The 17,125-nt window shown below is 35.4% G+C and overlaps 1 long non-coding RNA gene across 1 annotated transcript in view; it reads left to right on the top strand.

Annotated features, from left to right (window-relative positions):
• The window catches only part of LOC119700794, a 41,210-nt gene that overhangs the window by 14,927 nt on the left and 9,158 nt on the right, over positions 1–17,125 (top strand). Inside the window, exon 4 of the long non-coding RNA XR_005256882.1 lies at positions 687–804. This is a non-coding gene — a long non-coding RNA (uncharacterized LOC119700794). The remainder of the gene's footprint in view (positions 1–686; positions 805–17,125) is intronic.

Genomic DNA, 17,125 nt, shown 5'->3' with positions numbered 1-17,125 from the left:
GGGCATTCTACAAAACCAAAAAACCATGATGGAGGTTTCTTTTGTTCTCATCCACTCCCTGTCAGTTTGCCTTTTGAAACAACTGCTTTCCTCACATAGCCTGACTTAGCTGAAAAATTGAATGGCCCTACATATAGCTCTGATTGCTCACAGGCAAATTATAAACTTATCAACCCAAACACAGGCTGATTAATAAAATTATATTACTGCTACAGATCCTGTTTCCAGAACCTGAGCTGCATTAAAATTCAGAAGAGACGAATTGGGATTGCTATCAATGGAATAAATTGCAATACTTCTGGGGAGGCTGTTTTCAGTCTTGAATACTGTTCCACTTTTCTAATCTTCAGAAAAGCCAGTAATAAATTTGAAGTTATTGATTACATACTGAAATTCAACTCTTATGGCCCTCCCCCCAAAAAAGCTTATCTTCTTCTTCTTTACAAGGGTGTCTTTAAGATGCTTTCATTCTCACGGGCTTGTTGCAAAAGGTTGTGCTTATTGTTACTGACACAGACAGAAAGGTCAGTCAATGTTTGTAATGAAGATGTACATTTATCAAACAGGTTACTTGCACCTTGTTTGAAGTAGGAAGGTAAACACAGGTTTATAAGCATCACCACCCCCAGCCTCCCATCTCCAAACAAACAGAAGTCTAGATTGTAAAATATTTCTCTCTTCTGCAGTTGTCATCTGCTGTTTATAAAGAAAATTGACGTGGGCATCCACTTATATTCAAACAGTATCTGGAACAGAAGGCAACTTTCTCAAACATCATTGATCTTAAAGGAGCCTTGCACAGAGGTAAATGAAAGGGTTCAAATATTTTAGTATGCTATATTTCATTTCAATAAACTTCTAAAACTGCTGTCTTTACCATGTCTAAACTGCTAACCACTTTTCCTATTCAGCAGTGATAAATGAAAAGTTTAATGTAAATTTTAACATTCAAACACCTGTATACATGCAGTGATCAAGTGTCTGAGAAATCATTTGTTCTTATCACTTAGTACAGAGGAGTATTGAATTGAAGCATAGTGTTAGTTTGCACAAATAAGTGGAAGACTCAATTGTAAATATCAGTAAGGACAGTTTTAAAATAGCCTGTCTTGAGGAGTGGGTTAGGTATACATCCATAGTGGTATTTAAAAGATAAGTGCATGTGGTACTCACAGCTGTGGTTTAGTGGTGGATTTGGCAGTGTTAGGTTCATGGTTGGACTCAATGATTTCCAACCTGAACATTTTAAAATATTCTGTATAAACAATCATATAAAAATATGTGTATAAATCACTGTCTTGCACATAATATGCAGCATTAAAATTTTATGGAGCTCTGTCGGAACATGTGACTGTCTGCTTTCACCCAAATTTGGTCTCCTTCCTTTTTCTGTACCCTCTGATCCATCACTGCTTTACTTCTAACATTACACTGCTCAAATGAGCCTTACGAAAACATGTTTGAAGAGTGAAATTACACAACTACATAGAAAATCTGAGAAGTTTTTTTGGTTCATTTTCCACATGCAGTTTTTCACATCTGGTGTATGTGGAAAGAAATAGATGGTCTGTATCTTCAGTGTCTAGAAAGATAAGAATAAATAGATGTTGATTTTAGACTAGGGCATAATCTTTCTCTTGCCTTCTGTTGGAAAAAAATGGCATGAAATCATTTAAAAGATTGAGGTTCACTGGAACATTTTATCATTTACAATATATAGCTGAACAATTGTGATGAAGCCAAAAAAACATCTAGCAGACTCAAAATTTCTTAATTTCCTTAATTTGAGAATTTTCTTCATTGAAATTTTACTTTGGTTCTAAAAATTTAACAGATGAAAACAAACCTCATAACTGATACAAAACATTTGATTTTGGTTTGCTTGAAACTGCATAGACTTGTTTCTATTTCTCTCTCTGTGACCTTTGTCAGATTTTTTGACCTTAGTTTGTTTAAATTCTAATTACATAGATGATAAAAAATATTCCCTTGAGAAAAATGCCTGAGTTAAATGAGCACAGTATTATCTATGAAAATCTGCAGACTGTAAATGATGGGGGACAAAAGGAGACAGTGTCAGAGTAAATGTAACTTTTTGTTGTGCTGTGTCACATGAACTCTACCAAATCAGCATTCCAAAGCAGAAAAGCAGAGGAGACAGCAGTGCTATAATGCCTATTGACTTGAAGGAAGAGACTAAAGTGAATTCTTTTGTCACTTTCACAGGGAAATGCTGAGAGAGCTGGCTTGCACACCTGGGCCAGCATATTGCACGTATGCAAGGTACAAGGTGTGAGCATAGCCAGGCTCCTTTTTAATGTTGTTTTTTTTTTGCATACTACAAATTTTTTTTAAATTGGGGAACTTGCAAATAACCCAAATAACCTTGACTGGTGCTGTCACACCCCAGTGACCTAGATCCTTTCTGTAGTCTTTGGTACTTGCATACTGCTGAGTTGTTTTGCCCTTCCAGATCTTCACTAGCTGCAAATTTATATGACAGCCCTGTCTTGATCTGGATGGAGCTTCATAATTTACATCAGCTGAAGATCTGCTGGGTTCAAGTTGGACACTGTCATACTTCTCCCATAAGTGTTAAGACCAAGAGGACTATTAACATAAGGATGCAGGATATGCATATCTTATTACAAATTACAGGGTAGGTGTAACCTCTGTGGTTTTGTTGAAAATGTTTTGTCTTAAAAGTATTATGTATCTGTTGCTGAGAGGGTTTTTTTAAGACTATAGTATAAATATTTATACAACCTCAGTCTTTTATCTCCTGTAAGAGTTTTCAAGGGCCACTACCAAAACTTGATGAACAGGAGACTTGTACACTCGCTGCAGAGAGGTTGGTCTCTACTTCTTGAGGGGTGGCTGCTGAAGAAGTGCAGTCAGTGTTGTAGCTCCACCACCAAAGCAGCCAGGGAGAGAAGAATGATCCATATGGTTCATCTTTGCAAGGGCCATCTGATATTCCCAGGCTATTTTAAGGCCAGGGAAATAGAAGATAAAAGACCAGAGCGGGTGTTGGTTTAAGGAGGCAAAAAGAGCTCTCAGGGAATGCCATTTCACTTGCTTCATTCTTCACTTTGCTAAGACAAATGATTTTGAGAGAAACAGAGTAGAAAAGCAGATTAATCATGAGCACCTATTAGTATCCTTAACCTTGTCCTTACTCACATACTATTCCTTTGATCTTTATATCAGTGATACACCAAAGGCTGACTTCAATGCAAGAAACTAGTGAGTATTCACAGAACAGTTCACCAGACACATCAAGAGCCATAATAACAAAAATTTGAACAATGCCATAAGATCCTGTCTTAAAAGAACATCCATGCTTGAAAGGATAGGCTGGAAACACTGCTGGTATTTGGTGACACTGTAAGCAGGAGGCAGAGGCATGAGAACTTCTTCGGTGGGAGTGACAAAATGTTTTAAATTTGTATTACTTGTCTAGATGATTGTCCATTGACACACCCTTACTTCTATTTCTTAGGCAATCTCGAAGATCAAGCTTCTCAGAAACATAAATGTTGTATGGCAATGTAACATCATTTATAATGAATGCCAATTATTGAGGATAGTTTTTATTTAGTTTGAAAGAGAAAAAAGTGATCATTCATTCAGTCTGAACAACAATTAGAGATGACCTAAAAAATCACATCTATTAACAGCAGCCTACCTATGGTTGTCAGGAGCAATTATTGTTGGCTTGTTTTCTCACATTGCCCTTCAGTTCAAAATCTAACATAAAAAGCACAACTTTCCATGCCCAATTTAAAAAAAAAAATCTACTACTGTAATTAGTGTACTTGTGAAGAAGTTAAGAAAAGGTGGTGAAAACAGAAATGAAAATTAGTATTTCCAAGACAGTGGGCTGGTATTGGTTGATTTGTGCTATATATTCATGTTCAGTGTGGCCTTGTTTCTCTGTTCATTTTTCTTCCTTGTTGAAAAGATTTGCCTCTATGGTAAAACTAGTACATTTGGAGCATAATGAGAGACAAAGTGATAACTGAGAGAATAAGAAGGAGGAGGCCTGCAAAAGGCTGTAATTTAGCACATTCACATCCAAAGCTAAGGTTTGAAAATTCACAGGAAAATTGTTTAGTCTTCTTCCCCAAATCTTTAAGAGAACTTGAATTTTTTAAAGCATATATAATACTTAGACTATTTTTATACATCAAAAACTGTTTGCAGGTCAACATTTGGGAAAGTAAACATTATCTTTTCACTTCTTCATATTCATCCCATAGTTTTATCTGAGTTTTTTAATGGTGCTAATGACTTTAATAATCTGAATTTAATATATGGGTTAAATGGACAAAATAACCATATTAGCATAATTAAAGTATATGTATAATGTAAGAGCTATAGTGATTGTGCAGTACAAGCCTGAGGCTAAATCTTTTTTTTATACATGGTGTTCAAAAGGCAGCCCTACTTACTTCACAGTATGTAATCCTCTGCAGCTATTACTGCATTTCATACACAAACTCATTGACTGTTCACAACTGCAATTCTTCTGAAAATTATTTATATGGCAGATTGCAATATTTCTACATTATTTAAATAAGTAATTTTATCCAAGTGTTTCTGGAATTATAGGTTGGGTATATTTCCTTCTTTTTTAAGATGGAAATAGTTACATAACATAGTTCCAGTTCCAATGGGATACTTATTGTTACTAGTGAAATCACCATACTATCTTGCTGCAAGTACAGAGAACATACAAAAAAACGCACATCAAGCAGGAAACAATAGTTTGCAGCAAAATATGTTTGCAGCAAAAAAAAAAAAAAATGTTTGCAGCAAAAAAAAAAAAAAAAAAAAGCTTTCCCTCAGATTCTTCTAGAACCTTGTAATTTGATTTTCCGGTTTCATGATCAATATTTTCTGTCCATCCCTGCTTAAAATAAAAAAGGGGTGTAATGAGAACAGTGAAAAACAAGTTATAAAAATTTATGTGCTGATTAATATTAATATAGTGTATAAAATCACCTATAATTAAACAGTTTCTCATGGCAAAGCTGTTTTGCAGTGCATGAGAAAGGCCAAGAAGGTAATGACTTGTAGAGGAACTGACCTGTTCTGTAACACAAGTAGTTACACCAACAAATGCTAAATAGTCCTTAGTCAAATGCATAACACTTTGTTCCTATCTAATCCAACCTGTAAGACTTTCCATTTCATCTACAAAACATTTATCTACACATTGGTTGTGTAGTTTCAAACGGGGCAAGAGAATTGGCCTTCAAGCCAAAGGGTTACCTCACAGAAACTTCACAAAAGCCAGTCTCACAAAGTTAGAGAAAATGAAGTTCACAGTGTCATAAACATCTGGATCTTATTGGCACAAAAGACAAAGAAAAAAAATCTCAAATCTTCATTTTCAAAACTGCATTCCGAGAAGCCAGAATGCTTGCAAAAATCTGGAAGGACACTTGAGGGCTGGAAGATGGCCATTAAGATAAAATCCACATCAGCCTCGGCCAAGGGCAAGCAATGGGGGCTCAGGGTGCTGGTGTACTGGATATGAGCCCGCAGTGCACTCAGGTGACCAAGAAGGCCAGGGGCTACTTGGCCTTTAAGAAGAATCAGTGTGGCAAGCAGGACCAGACTGTCCCCTGTACTCAGCACTGCTGAGACCCCACCTTGAATCCCGTGTTCTGCTCTTGACTACAGGACTGCTGTTGAGGTGCTGGAGCGTGTCCAGACAAGGACGACAAAAGTAGTGAAGGGTCTGGAAAAACTTCTTCTGTGAGGAGTGACTGAGGGAACTGGGGTTGCTTAATCTGGAGAAAAGGAGACTTGGGGCAAACCTCATTGTTCTCTGCAATTGCTACTTCTCTACAGTCTCTATGTTGCTGCCTTCCTGGAAGCAGGCTGTATTGAGTTGGGGTTCAGTCTCTTCTGCCAAGTGTCCTGTGAAAGGATGAGAGGAAATGGCCTTAAATTGCACCAAGGGAGGTTCAAATTAGATATTAGGAATTTTTTTTTTTTCACTGAAAGTGTGGTTAGGCACTGGAATAAATTGCCCGGGGAGGTAGAGGAGTCACTGTGTCTAAAAGCATTCAAGAAGAATCTGGATGTGGTACCTGGGGATATGGTTTAGGGTTGATTATGGTGGTGCTAAGCTGAAGGCTGACTTAGGTGATCTTGAAGGCCTATCTGAACCTTGATGATTCTGTGATTTAGGCTATTTTACATCTTAGTAAATCTTTTACATCTTTGTACATCCTTACTTGAGTGTCTCTACTTCCCTGTTGAGAGAAATTATTGTTTCAGTTATGTGTAGTTATCTCCATGCCTGCATTGTTTCTTGTCCACTAAATATATTTGGAATGAAAAACAAATATTTGGTAATAAAAAGAGAAATCATAGGGGAAAAGAAGTGCTTCTTTAGTATCCAGTAATGGGTTAAGAAATCACTTTGCCATAGCTCAAGTATAATAGTCTACAGTACTTATATGTCAAAAGAGAGTTAGGTGTTAATTTCTCTTAGATTTTTCTTTACTATATTTTGGGGTTTTTTATTTACTTTTCTATACTTTGTTTAACAGCAGATTTCAGTCTTGTATTATCTTTAATATGACAGAAAAATACTGAATTTAATAGACTTGCCTAGAGAAGTGAATGTTAATATCCAATACTGTCCAATTAAGCCCTGCAGAAAAACTCCCTTTTAGAGAGAAGATAGTATTTTTTTATTACAGATGATTTTTTTAATTATAGAAACACTGAGATTTCCTTTGGAAATCGTCCCTTTTCTAAAGAAAAACAAATAAGCTACAGACACTGTCTGTGGCAGAAGTATCTTCTAAACATCCAAGAAAGTCAAGTCAAATTGGATTTGTCTGAAATGCCTATGGTGTGATTTAACAGAACATTTAAAAGTAGAAACAAAGTTTGATTTTTAGTAGAAAAACATTTAAGACCCTGCACCAGCACAGTTATGAATGTCTTAATCTCTAGTCAGGGTTTTTAAAATTTATCTTCATTTTAGTGGTTTTTTCTGATCATGACTTAACTGCTGGGGATACTAAGGGGGGGTGAAAAAAACTTTAGTTGTCTTTGAAAGATTCATCTGGACAAATCTTATCCTCTCCAAAATCAATTACCGCATTCTCTATTGTCTACTGAATAATACATAAGTGCCCCAAATGTAATTCCATTGATGTCTGGTGATTTCTTCATTCCTGCAAAGCAGATTTTATTTTTCACTTTAACAGCTCATGATTTATATTAATGAATAGATTGTTTCTTAGTCCCCAAAGAGTCTTTATAAACAACTCTGGCCTCTCTGACCACACAGTTCTACCCTTATCTATTGTTACAGCAGCACATTAACACGCTAAAACAATGGTTCATGGACACCAGTGCTGCAGCAGAAGTGCTTTTATGTGGTTTGGTTGAAAGCTTTTCTCTGAGGGATAATTATATTCCTAGACATTAAGAAGAAAGAAAACGAAATTAAGTTCATTGCAGCTACATTGAGATACAAATGAAAAAATTGGAAAGAGGGACTGCTCAATAGTGTTTTCCTCCAATAAAATGTAAATTCTGCTTCACTAAGCCCCACATTTTCCATAAATTACCGACCCATCCTATGTCAGAAGTAGAACCTTCAGGTTTTTCGGTTTCTGGTTAACTCATTTGGTGTCATGGGAATTTCCAAGGATATTAAGTCTCTTTTTTAGGAAGAGAAGCTCTGATAAATCAGAGTGTACATACCCAACACTGAACAAAAGATTAATACTTAGTTAGTTTTCAGACTAATCTGTAAATCAGGTGTCACAATGTTGGTGACACTGTGCTTGAACCACGTCCCAGATGATTTAATAATATCCATGCTAGACAACTCACTAACTGTGCAGTAACACCAAAGGACATCAAAATAATGCTGAAAACACCACACCAATCAAAGGGGTAAGCTAGTTAAAGAAATCCAGTGAAGCTGTGGGAAAATATCCCTCTCTGCTCCGCAGCATCTGCCTCTATTCTGTGGGAGAGCTGTACTTTCCTGCTGCGATGATTTCACAAAATAATTGTTACCTGTCATACATGCAGTACTTGCTTTAACAGCTGGAAGAGGAGGAAGACATTTTCTGTTTCTGTATATATTACCAACATAATCATGGCTACAGCAAGGCCCATGGGGGTTTTCTCTCTTCACATAATTTTTCTGTATTAAGACTTATGATACTTATCAGATGTATTGAAATGATAACCATTTAGAGCTTGTTAATAGCTCACTAGAGTGATGTTCTGTAAAAATTTGGCAGAATTATTATTTATTAAAGTGATGCAAAATCCTTGATAATGCAATTTATAAAATAGTGAAATCATTGTCTTTGAGTGGTGGATGAAAAATAGTGCCAATAATTAAATTCGAAAGATGGCTATCGGAAAACTTAACAAGTTGGATAATTTGCAGCTCCTTGTTAAGTGAAACCCTTGATTAACATTCCCAGTTAGCTGCCAAGAACATTTATAAGGTTCATTAGAAGAGGCCATTCAGAGTAAGAATACACTGACAAACAAACTGGAGAGAGTAGCATAGAAAATTTCAATATTTATTTGCACAAAAAACCAGATGCTAACAACAATGCAGTACACTTCTGAAAAATTACAGCAGGTATGGAGTAGTTTCTCCCATCAATACATACGTGTGAACACACACAGAGGAGGTTATCTAGCTGTCTTTTTTGCTATAAAATATGCAAGCTTCAGTAATGATTCACTGGAAAAAGAATATACCAGTGCTGTTATGGATCCAGCAACATAAGAAAATATGTAGTCTAACTTCTCGTGATTAGGTTTAGGAAGCTGATGTCCAACCTGATAATGCAATTTATGTATTATGTCCAGAATTTATCTGTCAGTGGATACATGTGTCAATGTAACTAGTCTGGTTTTAAAATAAATGTCCATATCAAGCTAAGGGGAAATGTCCATTACTTAACCTCTCCCATTACTGCTTAATGTTATTAATTTCCCCCCAACCCGATTTGCATTGATTTCATGATGAAAACCAATATTATATCCTTCCTCTACATTTAGTTAAAAGGATACAACTTTTCTTTTCCTGTGTTCAAATTGCAAAAAGAAACTTTGATTTAGTTGCCTGTAGATAAACTCTAGTGCATTTCTGAATGTCCTCTGTCGATTATACTTTGCCTAATTCACCTGTGCCAAAGATTTAATTTTAATGAAACAATCTTCATTCACTACAACAAAAATGTTGTTTCAGTGTCTTTCTTTGAACTAGAAACCTTCTTTGCACTGTAGATGAATGTATAGTCATAGAGTGAATTGCTTATAAGATAAGGGAATAGTTTTAGTCCAGAGCCTGTCCAAAATGAGACACAAAAAACCAAGTTTTTATTCCAAAGCAAACCTATGAAAAGAAACAAAGGGAAGATCTACTCTGTGATAGTTCCTTGGTTTTTTTAAATACACAGAAATAATTACTATAGAAAATAGTAATAGCATAAAACATCACTTTGAGAGCTGCTTTATCATTCACTAACTGTTGAAGGAGTTAAACCCAAACACAAGTTTGTTCACCACAGCCAGGTGCTTTATCTATGGATTTTTCTGAACGAGTGCAGGGCTTTGGTCTCATGAGATACCAACTGAAGCTGAGCCTAACTGATCAGAATGACACTGTTGTTGTCATGTGACAAATTTTATTTAACTGGCCCAAGTGAAGGAGAGAGCTATAGGAAGCCAGCACATTTTTTTTTTTGTAATCTTTTCTAGTTAAATTACACGAATCAAAAGCAATCCTTTACTTGAATTATAAGGTTAAGCAAAAAATTAAGGAAGTTAGGAAATGATTGCATAATGGTAATAGAAAATGATGTTTTGTCTGAAAACATGTAACTGTTTGTAGCCTTCGACAACATTTTAACACACCACATGTGTGCAAGGGAAATGAGGCTGATGTAGGTTGAATTTAAGCCCCACAAAATAGCATGCGGTTGATGGGGATCAGAAATTTTTACTGTGACCAGACATGTGCATCCTGTGCTCCACTAAAAATTGTGCCTGACCATGCAAAGTTTTTGGTATATTGTAGGGCCAATGTAAAACTAAACAGCTGAGCTGACTGCTGAAGAATGGCTTCAAAGGGTCTACCAGTCAGAAGTGATTCAAGAATCTGCTGCTCTCTCAATTACTTGTTACAAACTCTCAACTGGTTGACCAGAGTAGCTGGGATTAGCACATGCTGATAGTCCAGTGTGGATTCATGTCATGGAAAAAGCTGTGAGCAACAGAAAACTCTCCCAGCATCCTAGACAAGCTTTCAGGTTCTGCTAAGAAAGCCAATGCAAGACAAATACTCTCCTCCCCAGTAACAGCTGGTACAAAGAGGCATGGTTTTCACAACAGCTGTACACAAAAGTATCAGATGAGGAAATGGGAAAAAAATTCTAAGTTATAAAAATCAGCATTTGAGGGCATAGGAGTGACACATCATGTGAAAAATTTGGGTTTGACAAGGAGAACGGAAGTCTATATCTCCAAGGGCATAATTAAGAGGTTGTGAACATGACTGAAAGTCTTGTAAAACACAGCCAGAGATCCAATTTGTGGATAATTGTCATCTCTGTGGAGAACATATGAGGCAGCATGATTTATTTCATAACAGAGCTTTTGCAAGGGTTGTTTGGATTAGAAACTTCTCCCAACCCCACTGGAAGAAGGAAAAAAACAGCTTTCTATACTCAAAGCCGTAAAATACTGGTAAACAGCACTGCAATTATTTAGACAAGAGTTGAATCTTGACTGAAGACCCTGAACACCTTGGGGTAGAGGAAGAAAATTTTCTCGGGTATGGACCCATAAATCTTTCACATGTCTAAAGCTGATGGTTTGTGAAAAAGTCTGAAAAAGGCACTGTCTTGAGGCTAATAAATTGCAGTGATAAAGGATTCGCTTCCTATGTATCTAGGAGGTAAACCTGAAAAATAATTATTTCACAGTCTTGAAAGTATCTGGTGCGCTGCCCAATAAAATATGATGAAATTCAAAGAGTGAAAAAATTCTTTTTTCATTTCACCATAAGGGAGGAATCACTGGCAGATCAAATATGACAAAATGCAATGAATATATTTAGGAACTGACTGAAATCTGGGAAGAGTATTATGGGAAAAAAAAAGTGAAAGAATTAATATAATCTCTCTGGATGCTGGTAAAAAGTTGACTTTTTGACTTAGTGAATAAATACTGCTTTTGCATATTTCATTTGTGGGGCTGAAATTATAGTTTTCAGTATAGAAATAGAAACACATAAATGTATAAATAATTGTATAAAAGAACTTAGATTTAAATAATTTTATCAAGGCATTATTTTATTTGATTATTATTTGATTTTAATTTAAAACTATATTCCAATATTAAAATACAAGATTTCTGAGGAATTAATATTTTATTTAAAGCAACTTCATTAAAAACAAAGGTCTTCAATACAATATGCATTATCAATTACTAATTGAACAATGCATTATAGTTAGCTAAGTATGCTTAATCATATCCTAACATCAAATGGTCTTCAAGGTGTTCAAATAGTTTGATTCTACTGCAGACATTTTACGTCCTTTATAAGTTTGGTGAGATTTTTTTTGTCCTTTCTAATTTTGGTGGGGTTTTTCTAATGTGGAAACATACAGGCAATTTCATTTATTTTCACTTTTTTATTAATTGGAAATTAGTTTGAAAAATTGCTTATAAAATAATGTGTCTTTTCCTGGGACTTAAAAAATAGATCTCAAAACTAATCTGGGTTGTATTTTCTCATCTATATCTGCTTTTCCTCTCCATAGCCTTGGGGTTTTTCTAAAGGTTTTGGGAATCAACTTTGATAGACTATTGCACCTCTGATAACCTTCTTGTAGTTTCTGTCAATACAGATTGAAAGACTGGAACTTGTATTAACTTGCACAGTTGAAAAATTAGTATTTCAGAGTTGAAAACACCAGAGCAGTTGGTATTACAAAATACAATCTACTTCTCCCTTTCAATTAATAGCAGCTATTTTTGAACAGATTCATATCGTTTTCAAGGTATGGAGTAAATAGATCATTCTCTCTTTATGAACTTTTATGCAGAGTCAGTTTTATCTTTAGTTGTGAACATGAAGATCTGAATAATCTTCAGTGACATTACTAGCAGGATGAAGAATGGCTTAGTGCTAGTGAGGATACCAAAACTAAGCCATAGACATGAACTGAAAATCTTCATTCACGGTCAGAAACACTTTTATTCTTCGTGTAATCAAACTGTGCTTGAAAGAAACTTGCTGACCAGCAGAAATAACTAGTAAAAGCTCCTCATTAAAGAGTTGCTTATTTGCGTCAGTTGCACTGAGGATGTTCTAAGGTGCTTTCTGTTATGTGTCAAACTTGAAGCATGGCACAAGGGTCTAAGCATCTATATGAAAGACAGTCATGTATTATTTATTGTGAACTGATATTAACTATGAAATCAAGCTGAAAATCTTTATATTGATGCCTTACTACCTTAGGAAATGAAGGGTTTGGTTTTCATTATGTATTAGGAGAGACGTATAAATACTGAGATACTAAGGCAGGAGTTAACTGGAATGTAGTCTGAGTGATTTTTGAGCTTCATTATCCTGCTGTAAAAAAGTAGTTCAGTTTGAACTTCACTATCCAGAAAACAGAACTAAATGTCTGTCTTCCCCATGCTGTATGAGAGCTATAAAAGATGGAGAAAAGACAGGCAGGCAGCATTCCTCTGAGGCTCCTTTTGGACATAAGCTAGGTACCTTGCTGCACAGCCCTTGAGAGCAGTGTCTTAATATGGGAAAATCTGAAGAAGGAAAAAAACTGCTTTACCATGAGACATTAATGCCTGAAAACTTTGAGACTCAGTTTTGAATATGAGGAACCAAACTCCAAGTTAACTTGCCTTTAAAATCATTTAAGAAGACAGAAAGTGGAAGATACCCCCAAATGGTGCAGAATTAATGATTCTGGAAATGCTGGTATGCATGAGTAACTGTATTTGTTGTCTTTAGAGAATAACAGAATTATGCTTGTGTACAGATATAAGCTTTATGCTTATGACTTTTTGCATTATGATTTTAAGTAATCTTTAGATGAAGGTTTAACTTGGAAAAGGAAAAAGAACACATTTTCACCCAAGAGCTAACACATTCTTGGTTCAAAATGTTATGTCAGATCAGATTTCACACTTCAGATAGTTCACATGGGACAGTTACTTTTATCACAAAATCTGTTTGTTTCCTTAAAGTATTTTTTTCTATTACCTTACAGATATAAAAGCTTTAAGATTTACTGTGACGCATCCTTCTACTTTATTCAGTTATGTAATCATTGTTTTTTTGGCACTCGAGAAGAAAAGGATTTGCATTTATTATATAATACTTGTGGTTTTGTTTTGCCAAGTGCCATAGACTAAAATCACAAATTGCTCTGAGTTTAGGAGTTCATCCATCCGTAGTGATCCAGCTATCATCACCATAACAATGTTATAACACCAGTAATAAACCTTCACAGTAAAGGAACCAGTATTTCATTGCCTTGGTTTAGAATATTCTCGTATATCTTTGCTAATATTTTACTGGTGGTTGAGCTTCTCAAATTTCCATCTCTCTGGCCAGTTTTATTTCTTTTTCCAGCTCCACCACAGTGTTCATGTTTTAGCAAAACCTGAAAAAAAACATTCTATATAACATGTGTTTGCAATTAATCTGTTTGTCAGATTAGGCCTCTTTATATGTACATCTTAGTTTTCAAGAAGGTATTTTCACCTTGAATTTACTCACCTATTTAAGTGTCGATTCTGTATATATTTTAAATTTCATGTGTGATGATGTTTAGCTTCCAGAATACTGTCTTCTAAATGGATTGTGCAAGTTGGCATACTTTGAATTTCACATAGCAGAAATGCAATTTCTTCATCTTTTCTGGCAAGGAGGTTTTTGCACATTTTTCTTTTTTCTTTTTTTTTTTTCCACTTCCTAGTGTACCTCTCACTGGTCAGATGTTCTGTGAAAAGGTAGTTTTGGTTGTTATGCCAGATGTGATGTCAGTAAATTATGGAATTACAGCAAATTTACATATGAAGAGGAAGAACACAGTGTGTTCCTCCTGACAAATTTTCTCTTGCAAAAAAGAAGGTACGTATGTAATCTTGAAGTTGTACACAGCTGACGCAGAAAAATTTTGTGGGGAAGGGAGAAAGAGATAGTTTTTTAAATAGCAAAACTCTAGTTTTTTCAATCCTTTGTGTCTGAAAAATTATTGTATGGCCTATAAACGAAATTGTGCTGCTCTTCAAATAAGTATGCATTTTTTTTCTAATGGTAATGAATAAAATTAATTAATTGTGAATTAAAATATCCTTTAGCACAGCTACATTGTAGCTCGTTTTTGTCTATATCCATGTTAGCTGTTTCATCACAAATCTCTAACTATTGCATCTGCCTTTTCTTAATGTAAATCCTTATCTGGGGTTTATCATATTCACAGTGGTTGGTATTTTACAAAGGCATCCCCTGGAGCTAAACACACCTCTGAAAATCATGAAGCCTTTGCCAGTTTTTTTTTGCCCAGCCACTTCTGAAGGAAAAAACACAAAATAGCTATTTTCTACATAGTTTAGCTAATTTTAAAATAGCACTGTGATTCTTTTCTTCAACTCATATGAACTTAAATGGCTATGTGCATTATGGATGCTGATTGTTGAATGAAGACACATGTTCCAATGTCAAACAAAGTTCCTGTAATAAGTCATATTCAGACTTCCTGAAATTCAATTATGTTTTCATTTGATTTTAATTGTAAACATTTTTACTGTCTCTTCATGTGTGCAGTTTTTATTTTTGTTCAAGCTACTTTCCATTATGTTCACTTCCATTCTTATTGGAGTGGTTGTAATTTTAATCAAATGACTGTAATTTGAATAACTAAAAGATTGTGCATTAATTCCCCTGTCTTATGCAGTAAAACAGAAGGCTTAGCTTAAATCACATACTCTGAATTTAACTAATCTAGGGCATCACCACTGTCCCATTGTGACCCCTGTCTTGTTGTTGGGTGTGAAAAGAGAGAGAGGCAGTGCTACTAAACGCAGAAACACTATTCCCGATGCATTTCAGGACATTTACTCCAAACGAGCTGTGAGAACATGCTGAATGCCACTGGCAGTGGTCATCTGCACAGAATTTGCAACTTTGAGTTTTTCTGAGGGACTAAAACCACAACACTGATTATGCCAGAGTAGGCCAAAGAATAAATCTTATTAGGGTGAGAATACCTTTATTTTTTCAGGAGTGATATGGTCAACTGACTTTCAGCATTTAACAGAATTATATGTGACTGCAAGATTATGCTAAAGAGAGTCAATATTATTTCTAGTTAAGGAAAGGCACAGTGATGGCCACTAAATCATGCTGTTGTCTCTGGGCTTTATACAAAATATGTTTTCTGTGTTGGAAGGCTTGTACTTCATTAACATTTAGAATACCGACTTAACAAAGCCAACCAGTTGAATGAATATCAGAAAATGTGTGTATGTATTTAAGGGCTTGTGTCTGTATGTTTTGTCTCTATATCCGTGTAAACAGCTAGATGGTGCCAGGCAGGACTAGAAGTGACTGGCAGTCACACTGGCTCACTGCAACTGAAGAACGGGGCAAAATGACTTTCTGCCCTCCTTCACATCAGCACAAATATTCTTCCAAATTGCTAAAAGGACAGCCACCTGTATTTACAGCCCACCCCAATGACCGTCCATTCATGGACTTTTAAGCTGGTAGGCAGCCAATATCCATCCTTCTTATTTCTGGACTGGAAACCTATCTAAATCAGCTAGCTGTGAATCAAATCTCTGATCTCAACCTCTAAATGTACTTGTCTCACCAGAACAAATCCAGCTGCTGATTCTCTCTCTGTACAAATCCAGTCTGTTACTGGATTTGATGCCTTGAAAGATGCGAGACTTTTAGTATGGGAGATGTAAGAGTTTCAATTCTTAAAGAGTGATTGAAGTATCAAAAGTCACAAAGCCTCGGGAAAAGACTTTAGCTGGATGGATACCAGGGAAGGCATCTGTGAAAAAATGTAAAACTTGTAATATTTGCTTGCAATCTTAACTGGTGATAGGACTCTTCCAAGAGAAGGAGTGACATTATCTGTGTTCATACTCAGCATCTTGGCCCTTTCCAAATCTGCACCACGTAGAGTAAACCTGAACTGAAATGAAAGTGCTTTTTGCAGAGACAGATTTTGGAGGATGGTTTATAATATGCTGATTTGCAAGATATACTAAATATTTCAAGAAGAAAATTCTTAGGATTAAGTAACACCATTCTCATAAAAGAAGAAATATTAATCTGTTATATTCCTTGTGTTGTCTTTTTTTTTTTTTTCAGTTTAAATACCGGGGAGAGTGTTCATGGAAATGGAGTGTAGTTGTAATGACCATATGAGATTCTTAAATAGTTCAGCTGCATATTAACATTTAAAAAGCAACAAAAGCCATTTATTGTTGTTCATAACCTTGTGATAAAGCCTTTAACATTACTGTTGACAATTACTTCTACAAGATTCATATCCTAACGTTGATTGATCTCTTGCTATTCATACAAATCAGAGTTAAAACGTAAAAAAGTCTGTGTCTATAGACTGTGAAAGCCCAAGATGTTATTTTTGGGTTTGTTTTTTTTTTTTTTTCCCCTCATTTACTTTATAGCTCTCATCTCTGTGGTTTCAAGATTGTAATTAGATGTTATCTGAGCAGGCTGGCCTTGTACTGAAAATCTGATAAATATTCTCATTTAGGAAATCCAACATTAATGAAGATAGAATTTTGTTGCTTCTTTTAAGAAAGACAAAAGCTGTGAAAATTTGTAGTAGTAGCTGCTACTGCTGTCTGCTTTCCATGCTTCTGCTATCAGAGGCAGATTATCTTATATTTTCTACATGTAGTTATAATTAAATCACCCATAATTTAGGCCTCTTAGTAATAATATTCTGTCTCAACACAGTACTAGCTTTTCATGAATAAGTTTAACTTTTTTCTCTATGAAGGTACCTGTAGTTTTATTCTGGAGTCTGCATGT

Source organism: Motacilla alba, chromosome 4 (genome assembly GCF_015832195.1).
Source record: "Motacilla alba alba isolate MOTALB_02 chromosome 4, Motacilla_alba_V1.0_pri, whole genome shotgun sequence".
Taxonomy (NCBI): Eukaryota; Metazoa; Chordata; class Aves; order Passeriformes; family Motacillidae; genus Motacilla; species Motacilla alba.
The sequence above is the reverse complement of the archived record's forward strand: the minus strand, read 5'-3'. Positions and strand labels throughout refer to the sequence as shown.